Below are 11,443 nucleotides of genomic sequence, written 5' to 3'. Positions count from 1 at the left end.
GACAGATGAGGTACACAAATCTCAGAGGAGATTAATGACTTGTCCAAGGTCATAGGGCCACTTATTGAACTTTCTCAGCTATAACCTAAATCTCACAACTCCCCATCTAGTACTCTTTCAAGTTTCTGTTTTTGGGAATCAATGACCACTCAACAAAATGTTTATCAGATCAAGGGAATAAATTTGATTAACGTTCTCCCTTCCAAAAAATACTGAATAACATTTGAGTATCAGGAGGACCAGGTAAAAAAGTACAATAAAAGAAATCCATAGTGTAAAAAGAAGTTCTGTATTCACTCCCTGCTGAGTATAGGTCACAGAAGCTACCTTATCCGTGGAACCATCTCTCTACCCACCTAACAATTATACTGAAAAGTTCCTCTAGGCATGAACCCAAGGAGTCTAAAAGTGGGGTATAACTAACTGCTCAAAATGGTTATCTTTCTTCTAGCAGGTTAATTAAAGAGTCCCCCAGAGAAACTGCTTATCTCAAGTTGATCTCTAGAACGTAAGGTTCTTTTGTGAGAATCTGCACCGGAGCTTTTTAAGCAAGAGAAGTGGTTGCAGTGAAACGTGTCACAGTAACTACCATTTATTGACTTCTTACCATGAGCCATGCACTATTTTAGGTTCTTTACACCTTTTAGCTTAATCCATGAACTAGGATTATATAAAGCTGGCACCATCATTACTTTCTAACTTTACAATTAAGGAAACTGATGTTAAGAGAATCTAAGTAACTTGCCAAAAGTCAACAGTGATAAGAGATGGAGATCCAGGGAGGAAATTTAGCTTGCACATGCCTCACCATCACAGCACAACTGAAACCTTCTGCTGCAGCTCTAGCGCTTTTGAAAGGATATTTAATTAAATTTCCAAATGAATGATGACAATTTCAATATTCTAAAATATGTCCTTGCTTTGGTCAGGCTTCTAGTTTTCCTGTGGATATAGATAACAGGTTGTAGCTTACGGAACCACCTTCCAGTAGAAATTTGATTTCTATCTCTGTCACTTATTGATTGGAATTGTGGTCAGGATAATTAGCTCGGCCTGGGTTTTTCAACAACAAAGTCAATATAATCTTGTTGAGCCTGTGTGACTGCTGTGTATGTCATCCAGAGTCCAGGTATGAGTCATCATCAAAAGAAGTGATGGGGGTTGTTCAATGGAGAGACTATTTACAAGATATGGACAGAATTCACAAAAACCAGCAAGACATCTAGCAATAGTGAGGAGCCATTATCACCCCTAGGCCTGAAAGATCAAAGAGAAGGCATAGGAAGCTAAAGAAAATACTTTCACCGTGGGTAAGCTGAGGCGACCTGAGAGGAGCTAGAAGCTTTAGCTGATGGGCACCACCATATCAGTGACATTGGAGGAAGCCAAGAGAATAAATTGCCTGACCATTCCCTACTTCTTTGCTCAATCTCTTGCTTCTATTCACTGAAGCCAACAAAAGTCAGAGAGCAAGAGAATCAAGTTGTCACAAGTTTACTTCCTGTTGTGTCACCTGAAAAAGGGTGAAGCGTGGCTCCATAGAGCACATTGAAAGCATAATGAGATGGCTGATGTATGTGAATATATCTGACACACAGCACGGGCTTAATCATGTTTGCCTATTTTTTCTCTAGGAGTCATCTGTTTCTGACAGCTCAGCATTGTTTTCCCTTATTTCAGTAATATAACTTCTCCTTTGGTAACTGCATTAACTGTGGGATAGTGAGAATAGAGGATGTGAAAATATATCAGTACTTGAAAGTTTCATATTTATGGAGGTATTCTGTAGCTTAATGGTCAAAGGCATGGGTTCTAGAATGAGATGGACTGGATTGAATAACAGCTGGGACCTTAAGGAATTATCAGAATATTGTAGAACATCACTTCCCATTTTTGTATAAAGGGAACATAATTCTTATACTGACTCAATAGCATGATTTTGAAGATTAAAGAAGATTGCATAAGTACTTAGCATGGAGGCTGGAATGAACTAATGAGCTTTTGTGCCAGGCTTTCCTACTGCTATTCCATGTGTTCTTGACAATCAGAGCATCACTGACCCACCAGTGAGTAGGTATGTGCCTCAGCCTGGGTCAACTTGAATTTTTCTCCTGAGAATTTAAATTCTGCACAGAATGATAAAAGGTTAAAATAGGCTACTGATGCTCAAGTCACACTGATAGCAAGGTCTTTAAGAAACTGTCAAAATTTCTTGCTATGCAATCCCAGTAACTCCTCTCATTCTGTACTTCCAGACTAGTCAACTGTTTCTATGGTTTTAAAAAGTACATTGGAACTTTTAAAATTTTTAACAAATTCATTGAGATCTAATTCTGATATGATACAATTCACACATTAAAAGCATATGAGTCAATGATTCTCAGCATATTCGTAGAGTTGTGCAACCATCATCACAATCTAATTTAGAATACTTTCATCATTCCCAAGAGGAATTCCCTGCTCTCCTGAGCAGTCATTCCACATGATCCAAATTTCTTCTACCCAGTATATCACAACCACTAATATATATTCTGTCCCTATGGATTTTCAACAAGGATGCCAACATAAGTCAATGTGGAGAAAGTAATATTCCCAACATGAGACAACTGGATGGCCACATGCAAATGAATGACATTACCCCCTTATCACACATTCCATATAAAAGTCAATTCAAAATGAATCAAAGACCAAAACAAAGGAGGTAAAAGTATAAAATACTGGGAATAAACAGGTTTAAATTTTATTCCTTTGATTCTGGGAGTCACTAACTTTTCAACAATTTTCTTGTGGAAATTGTATAAAATTTTGTATTGTTTTGTTGCTATTATTGTTCGCTTGTTTGCAAGTGCAGAATTCACAGTCTGCCACCACTGGCCCTCTTGCAGTTAGAATATTCTTCCTCAAAACCACTCCCACTCCCACACTCTCAGACCAGCAGCACAAAATACAGTACAAGTGGATTAGAACATGTTCTCTCAGCTTATGGCTGTAATATTATATACATTTTACATATGGAGAAACAACTGACTAGATTTTTGGTAAAAGACAGCATTGCCAAGAGAGGGAGAGGGAGTGGGAGAGCGGAGGGCCACGGAGGGAGGGAGGTCGGGGGCGGGGGGGAACCATAACAATACAAAAGTTGCACTTTGTAAATTCACATTTATTAAATAAAAAAATAACTATATAACAAACAAAAAAAAAGAAAAAGAAAAAAGAACTTAATACTTTACCCTTTTAGTATTTTTTATGTTCTACTTAAAGCTATTGGTTGAACTCTGTAATTAATACACAATTACTCTTAGGTGTTTAATTAATGCTATAGCTAGTACTCAAATAGTATTTTACACTTTGTGTTTCTGTGTGGGTGCAAACTGTTGAAAGCTTTACTTAATATGTGCTAAATTGATCTTCTGTATATAAAGAGAATTGAAAATGAATCTTGATGTGAATGGAAGGGGAAAGGGAGTGGGAGAGGGGAGTGTTGTGGGTGGGAGGGAAGTTATGGGGGGGAGCTATTGTAATCCATAAGCTGTACTTTGGAAATTTATGTTCATTAAATAAAATAAAATATAAATATAAAAAAATTAAAAAAAGAAATACATTGAAATAAATCTTTCAGTTGTACATAGAGGCAAAAATATAGGGAGGAAATATGAAAGTGAGCATTCAGTAAATGGAAATTATGTTGGTAGACTAGAAATTTTGACATCTGTATAAGATTCATGTGTCCTAATTTCTTAACCACTCACCCCCTACTTTTTTATTGACTCCTAAAATTTAATAATGTTATAATTTTGAGCCTACAACTACATTTTCCCCCTTTTTAGATACTCTATGGAGTTGCATAAGCATAGACTATGCCCATCTGTAAATCCTGACTGTTTGCATGTGTGCAAAACACATTAACAAAATAAGGACCAGTTAAAGGTTCCTCAAGGGAAACCAAGGGCATTTTGCCCCTATTATTTTCTGCAGTATCCACCAGCATCTTTGTTAGGAAGAAATGAGAATATTAGCAGAGTTGAGTAACAGAGCAATATTTTCTTTTATTTATTTATTTATTTATTTATTTATTTTTATTTTGACAGGTAGAGTGCACAGTGAGAGAGAGAGAGAGACAGAGAGAAAGGTCTTCCTTTGCCGTTGGTTCACCCTCCAATGGCCACCACGGCTGAACCGATGGCAGGAGCCAGGTACTTATCCTGGTCTCCCATGGGGTGCAGGGCCCAAGTGCTTGGGCCATCCTCCACTGCACTCCCTGGCCACAGCAGAGAGCTGGCCTGGAAGAGGGGCAACCGGGACAGAATCCGGTGCCCCGACCGGGACTAGAACCTGGTGTGCCGGCGCCACAAGACGGAGGATTAGCCTAGTGAGCCATGGCGCTGGCAAGAGCAATATTTTCTAAACAGTCCTCATACCCCTAAGCAGACAGTAGCTCCTGACTACTCCTACACCCAAGGGGAGGCCATTGAATAAAATCTCCTCAAACTTTGGATGTGTATAAGTTTCTGCAGAGAGACCTGGGCTCCTCAAATTTGAGCAATAGTAACAGAGTACAAAATAATATGTGTCAATAACAATGGTGAATTCTTTAGTTATAATAAAAAAAAAAAAACACTCTCACGCTCTACAAAGAAATCAGAATCAAGGTACAGAATCAACTGTGCTATTTTCTTGTCTAAAAACTTGTTATATTTGCTCCAGGGATTGTTTTTAGCTCCTTGGTCAAATATGAGTGGGTTGTAGATGCTTGGATTTATTTCTGACAATTGTATTCTGTTCCATTGGTCTGTCCATCTGTTTTTGTATCAGTACCAAGCTGATTTGATTGTAACTGTCCTGTGGTATGTCTTGAGGTCTGGTACTGTGATGCCTCTGGTTTTGTTTTTGTTGTGTAAGATTGCTTTGGCTTTCCAAGAGTCTCCTATGTTTCAATATGAACTTCAGCATTGCATCGTTTTTTCTATATTAAAGAGAATGTCGTCAGTATTTTGATTGGTATATCATTGAATCTGTAAATTGCTTTCAAAAGAATGGACATTTTGATGATGTTGATGCTTCTAATCCATGAACATGGAATATTTTTCAATTTTGTGTGTCTTCTATTGCTTTCTTTAATGTTTGACAAATGGTGCTGGGAAAACTTGGTTTCCACATGCAGAAGTATGTAGCAAGACCCCTACTTTATACCTTACACAAAAATCCACTCAAAATGGATTAAAGATCTAAATCTATGACATGACACCATCAAATTATTAGAAACATTGGGGAAACCCTTCAAGACTTTAGCATAAGCATAGACTTCTTGGAAAAGACCCCAGAGGTACAGGCAGTCAAAGCAAAAATTAACAAATGGGATTACGTCAAACTGAGAAGTTTCTATACTAGAAAAGATACACTCAGGAAAGTGAAGAGGGAACTGACAGAATGGGAGAAATTATTTGCAAATGATGCAACTGATAAAGGATTAATAACCAGAATGTACAAAGAGATCAAGAAACTCCACAACAACAAAACAAACAATCTAGTTAAGAGATGAGCAAAGGACTTAAACATTTTTCAAAAGAGAAAATCCAAATGGCCAACAGACACATGAAAAAATGTTCAGGATCACTAACATTCAGAGAAATGCAAATCAAAACCACAATGAGGTTTCACATCACCCCACTTAGAATGGCTTTCAAACAGAAATCAGCAAACAGCAAATGCTGGTGAGAGAGTGTGGAAAATGGTACCCTAATCCTCTGTTGGTGAGAATGCAAAATGTGAAGCCACTATGGAAGACAGCATGGAGAAAACTCAGAAATCTGAATATAGACCTACCATATGACTCAGCCTTCCCACGTCTGAGAATTTACCCAAGGGAAATGAAATCAGTAAGTAGAAGAATTATCCTCACCGCCATGTTTATTGCAGCTCAGTTCACAATGGCTAAGAAATGGAATCAACCTAAGTGTCCATCAACCAAATACTGGTTAAAGAAATTATGGGATAGGGGCCTGCGCTTGGCCTAAGAGGTAAGGCTGCCACCTGCAGTGCCCATATGGGCGCGGTTTGAGTCCTGGCTGCTCCACTTCTGATCCAGCTCTCTGCTATGGCCTGGGAAAGCAGTAGAAGATGGCCCAAGTCCTTGGGCCCATGCACCCACATTGGAGACCTGGATGAAGCTCTGGCTCCTGGTTTTGGATTGGCGCAGCTCCAGCCATTAGAGCTATTTAGGGAGTGAACCAGTGGATGGAAAACCTCTATATATATATCTCCCTCTGACTTTCCTTCTCTCTGTGTGTAACTCTGATTTTCAAGTAAATAAATAAAATATCAAAAAAAGCATTGCCAAGAATATTCATCAATATTTTTATTTAACAGTTTGAATGTCTGATTCTTGCCCAATACTTTGAACAGGAAAATTTTTCAAACTCTGAAGGCCCAGACCAGATTTCCTCAGTTGTTCACCCTAGGTCATCCCCCTGACTGATATGCTAAATTCAGGCTTAAATTCAAGGACATCATTGCTCAAGGTTTGACTGAGTCTGAAATGCTAATCCCCGTGGTATTTAAACAGCAAATCTCTGGGAGTTCAGTATGTGCTTTTGCAGGGCTAAATGAAGCTTCAGCAAATTTAAAATGACAAAAGAAATAAAAGTTAAGGAGTTGTCCAGTTTGGTACTGTGGGAGTTTGTGATGAGGAATGGAATTGAGAGTTTATCATAAACAGGACCAGTGAATTCCCACTTAGCCAGTTTTGCCTTTGTGAAGGGAATTTTAACTTACAAATAAATCAAATTAGAATATGAACATCATTAAAAAAAGAAGTAAAACTACTACTAAGTGTGTGTGTGTATGTGTGTGCATGTGTATGTGTGTGTGTATGATGGGAGAGGAGAAGATGGGGAAGAAATCAGTGTTATTCTCATCGGTAATAATATGACATTCTAACTGCAAATGGGTCAAGGATGAATGCATGTACTCACATATCTAAAACAAATGACTGTTCGCTACACTGAGTAAAAATTATCAACCCCATAAAGTGAATGCAAGACTGCGCTCAAGGTTGGACTGTGTTGTTGAGAAAATGTACAATAGCAAAATTTTTTTAAAAAAGAACACAATAGCAATGTCCTTTATTGTATAGGATGGAAGATGCACAGTTTCAACAATTCTCAGGGATTCTTTTTTCTTTGAACAAGCCAATTGAACCACATGCTTAGAAAATATTTTTTTTATATTCTGGAAGAATGAATACATGTTTTTCAAGTTAGAAAAATGCAGATGGAAAAGACAGCAACATGAGCACTAATATCTATCTGAAGCAGGGAACAAGCTTGCTATTACTAAATCTGGGAAATAAGATAGATAAAGATGATATGTAATGAATCAACTGGTATGGGAAAAAGAGTGTGTAAAAATAAGCAATAAACTAACCTTCCCTCCTCTTACATCCCTTGTTGCTGTGAATCATTTGTTTTCTGGCTAGGCGTGAAATGTTGCAATTCCTCATTACCTAATCCCAGATCCTCCTATCTTTTACTTTACATTAATTTATAGACCATTTTATCTACACCTATGGCTTTGATTATCATCCACTCACAGTTAAATTTCATAGTTCAAATGTGCAACTCCAGCTTAGATGTGTCTCCTGTAATCTACAAGTTATCCATCTCCTGAATATCCCTATATGGGTGCCTCAGAAGTATATATTCAAAGCTAAACTCAGGATCTTCATCCCCTAAACTGCACCTCTAGCCGCACCATTTCCCTAAATGTCACCACCAACCACTAACGTCCACAAGTCAGAAACTGAAGGTTTATCCGTAATATCCCCATATCATTCATATTCTCTAGATCATTCATTTGTGACAGAAGCACAAATTGAACCATGGTGGTTACTTCTAGTCTAGTATTATTAAATATTTATTTATTTGGAAAGCAGAGTTATAAAGAAAGAGATAGAGAGAGAGAGAGAGAGAGCAAGAGAGAAATCTTCCATTTGCTGATTCACTCCCTAAATGGCCACAACAGCCAGGGCTGGGCCAGGCAGAAGCCAGGAGCCAGGAGCTTCTTCTGGGTCTCCCATGAGGATTCAAGGTCCCAGATACTTGGGCCATCTTCTACTGCTTTCTCAGGTGTATTTTCAAGACCCCTCATATGTATGGGTTTCAAAATTTTCTGCACCAAAATAGACTTTTAATTCTATTTTCATGCATTTTTTGAAGTACCTTCATATTTACAGAATCATGAAACACATGGAGGTGAGGGGGCTGAATTGAATACCAGGATGGGATGCAAAGTGTCAAGGTAGTGGCTGTTTGCCAGTGAATACAGAAGTATTTCAATGTTTCAGCAGTAATTCTCAGTGGTGGTAGGAACTTGGCCTTGGAATATCACTATTCTCCAGGGGCTATCCATGAACTGCAAAACATTTACTATCTCTGATCCTTGGCCGCTAAATGTCATTTAAGTCAACCTGATAATCAATAATGTCTTCATACATTTTAAAAAGCTGCCTGGGTATTAGAGCAGTACTTTGTAAGTTGAGAATTATTTCATCACCCCCACACCCAACCCCCCCTCCACGGGAACTATGTAAAAAATAAATTCACAGGGCTTCAGCAGTTCTAAAATAGAGGCCCACAAGGGAACAAGCAATTCGATACCACTGTTACCAAGAAACTATATGGCCAGGAAGAGAGAACAGGGAAGCAACAACAGTGATGATCAACAACAACAAACACATTATAATCATAGACAAGAAGAGAGAGACTTGTGCCTATGCCTCTTGCCTCCATCTTTTGTCTACCTCAATGTACTAGAAGTGTTAGGACTTGGAAAAGGAGAAGAGAAATCTGTGTATCAGACACTGTGACCCCTAAACTATTCACATCCAGTTGTAAACCTGCACTGAGGAAAAGGAAGGGAAGTGCAAGTGAAATAAAGATTGAGATAGAAACCATAAACTAGATTGAAGTTTAATAACAAAAATTTCCCAGAGAGTTTATTGAACCTGTTCAAGTCTTCATTAAAGGACAGAAAAGGGAGATTCAATAAATGTGGTTGAAGGAAATGACTGTAGAAAAAATTTTTTAAAAATATATCATGTTTATATCCCACTGAGCCCAGGCTCCACAATAAACTGATTGCAAAGCACCCTTATCATTTTATTTTAACCTGTAATTTGGCTCTTTCCATTCATGTTTGAATACGCAGTTAGTGGGCTGACGTCTGATTGAAGAAAAAGATTTATAGCTTTTGAGAGATTACCATTTTCTTTTTCTTTCAATTATATTAAGTTTATATGATCTATGCATCAGCATGTTCGATTTTCTATTTTCCTCTCATTTTATTAGCCAATAAGGGGAAAATAAAATACAAAATATTCAAATAACTGCACAATAAATCCTGATGATTATTAAGAATTGCAACACAGCTGAAATTGAACTGATGTCTGGCTGGAAGTACCACTATGCAATAGCGCAAACTATATAGTACAGTTACAATTTCTTAGCTGTTTTATATCAGTTCAAAATTTGAAGTATGATAGACACCTTAGGTATTTAAGAGTAAAACGTGGTAAAGTGTAGATTAGCCAAAGGTTGGGCTATGAAAATTGAATATCATGCACTGATATTAATATCCTACATGGGGCCAGTGCTGTGGCTTAGCTAGAAAAGTCACTGCCTGCATTGCCAGCATTCCATATGGGCACCAGTTCAAGTCCCGGCTGCTCCACTTCCGATCTAGCTCCCTGCTAATGCTCCTGAGAAAGCAGTGAAAGACGGTCCAAGTCCTTGGGCCCCTGCACCCATGTGGAAGCTCCTGGCTCCTGGCTCTGTTTGGTGAGTGAATCAGCAGATAGAAGACCTCTCTCTCTGCCTCTGCCTCTCTGTAACTCTGCCTTTCAAATAAATAAATAAATCTTTAAAGAAATACCTTACCTAAAGTTGTATCAGAGGAAAAAATAAGGGCGCCACCAGCAATCACCACTTAATTAGCTGAATACAGACAATCCACTTGAAGGCCTTTATTCTTACAAATTAACATGCAAATTATCATATTATATCATCCCCATCCTTCAATGATGACATAGAATTATCAGTCTTTGTATTTTAAAGCTTTGAAATTTCAATTTTTTAAAATAAAACTTTAAATTTAGTTGATACAATTGTCCATATTTATGGGGTACAGTATGTCATTTCAATACATGTATGCAATCCGTAGTGATCACATCAGGGTAACTGGAATATCCATCACCTTCAACATTTATCTTTTCTTTATGTTGAGAACATTAAAAACCCTCTCTACTAGCTATTTTGAAATAGTCAAATTTTTGTCAACCATAGCTATTCAAACTATAAATTTTAAAATTTTTAACAAATGTACCTCATCAATCTCATTATGAGTCTGATTATGATTATAGACTCTCTGCTCAGAAGAATAAATATACTGCATATATAGTTTTTAAAGATTTATTTATTTATTTGAAAGAGTTACAGAAAGAGAGGGAGAGACACACAGAGAAATCTTCCATCTGTTGATCCACTCCCCAGATGATCCCAACCTCCAGTGCTCGGTCAGGCTGAAGCCAGGAGCCAGGAGTTTCTTCCAGGTCTCCCACAAAAGTAGCAGGGGCCCAAGCACTTGGGCCATCTTCTGCTGCTTTCCCCAGGCCATTAGCAGAGAGCTGGATGGGAAGTGGAGCAGCCGGGATACAAACCGTTGCCCATAGGGGATGACAGCATCACAAGTGGTGGCTTTACCTGCTGTCACAACCATGGTCCCTGTATATGCAATTTTGACTCCAGTTGCATGCTTCCAGACTATTCAGTAACCTCAGGTAGGGCAAGTATATTTTACAAAAGTGAAAGCACTGCTGTTTATCGTATCTTAAATGATCTCTTACAATTTGAGGTTGATATTCTGACATTGTATGTTGGAGCTATGTTCCCTCTTTAATCTAGGAAGATCATTCTAATGGATTTAACCAAACGAAGAATGAATGTGGAATAAATTTGACACCACATACAAGATTAATTTAAATGGATCAAAAACCTTAATATAATAACCAAAAGTATGACACTTAGATGAAAACACAGGTGTGAACACCAACACCCATAGGTTAAGCATTGGTTACATAGATTGAAAAATTGAAGCACAAGTAATCCAAAAAACAAGCACGTAAATGTATCTTTATCACAATTAAAAACTTTCCTACTTTAAAGAATACCATCAGGGGATGGTGCTATGGCGTAGCAGATTGGGTGGTGGGCTGTGGTGCTGGTCTTGGAATCCTTTAGGGGGCTGATTGAAGTCCCGGCTGCTCCACTTCTGATCCAGCTCCCAGTTAAAGTGGGGGACGGCCCAGCTGCCTGGGCCCCTGTTCCCACTTGGAGGATCTGGAAGAAGCTCCTGACTCCTGGCTTCAGCCTGGCCCAGCCTTGGTCTGTGG

This window comes from Oryctolagus cuniculus, chromosome X (assembly GCF_051225735.1).
Source record: "Oryctolagus cuniculus isolate XC-2025 breed Fujian yellow rabbit chromosome X, ASM5122573v1, whole genome shotgun sequence".
Classification (NCBI taxonomy): domain Eukaryota; kingdom Metazoa; phylum Chordata; class Mammalia; order Lagomorpha; family Leporidae; genus Oryctolagus; species Oryctolagus cuniculus.
The sequence above is the reverse complement of the archived record's forward strand: the minus strand, read 5'-3'. Positions refer to the sequence as shown.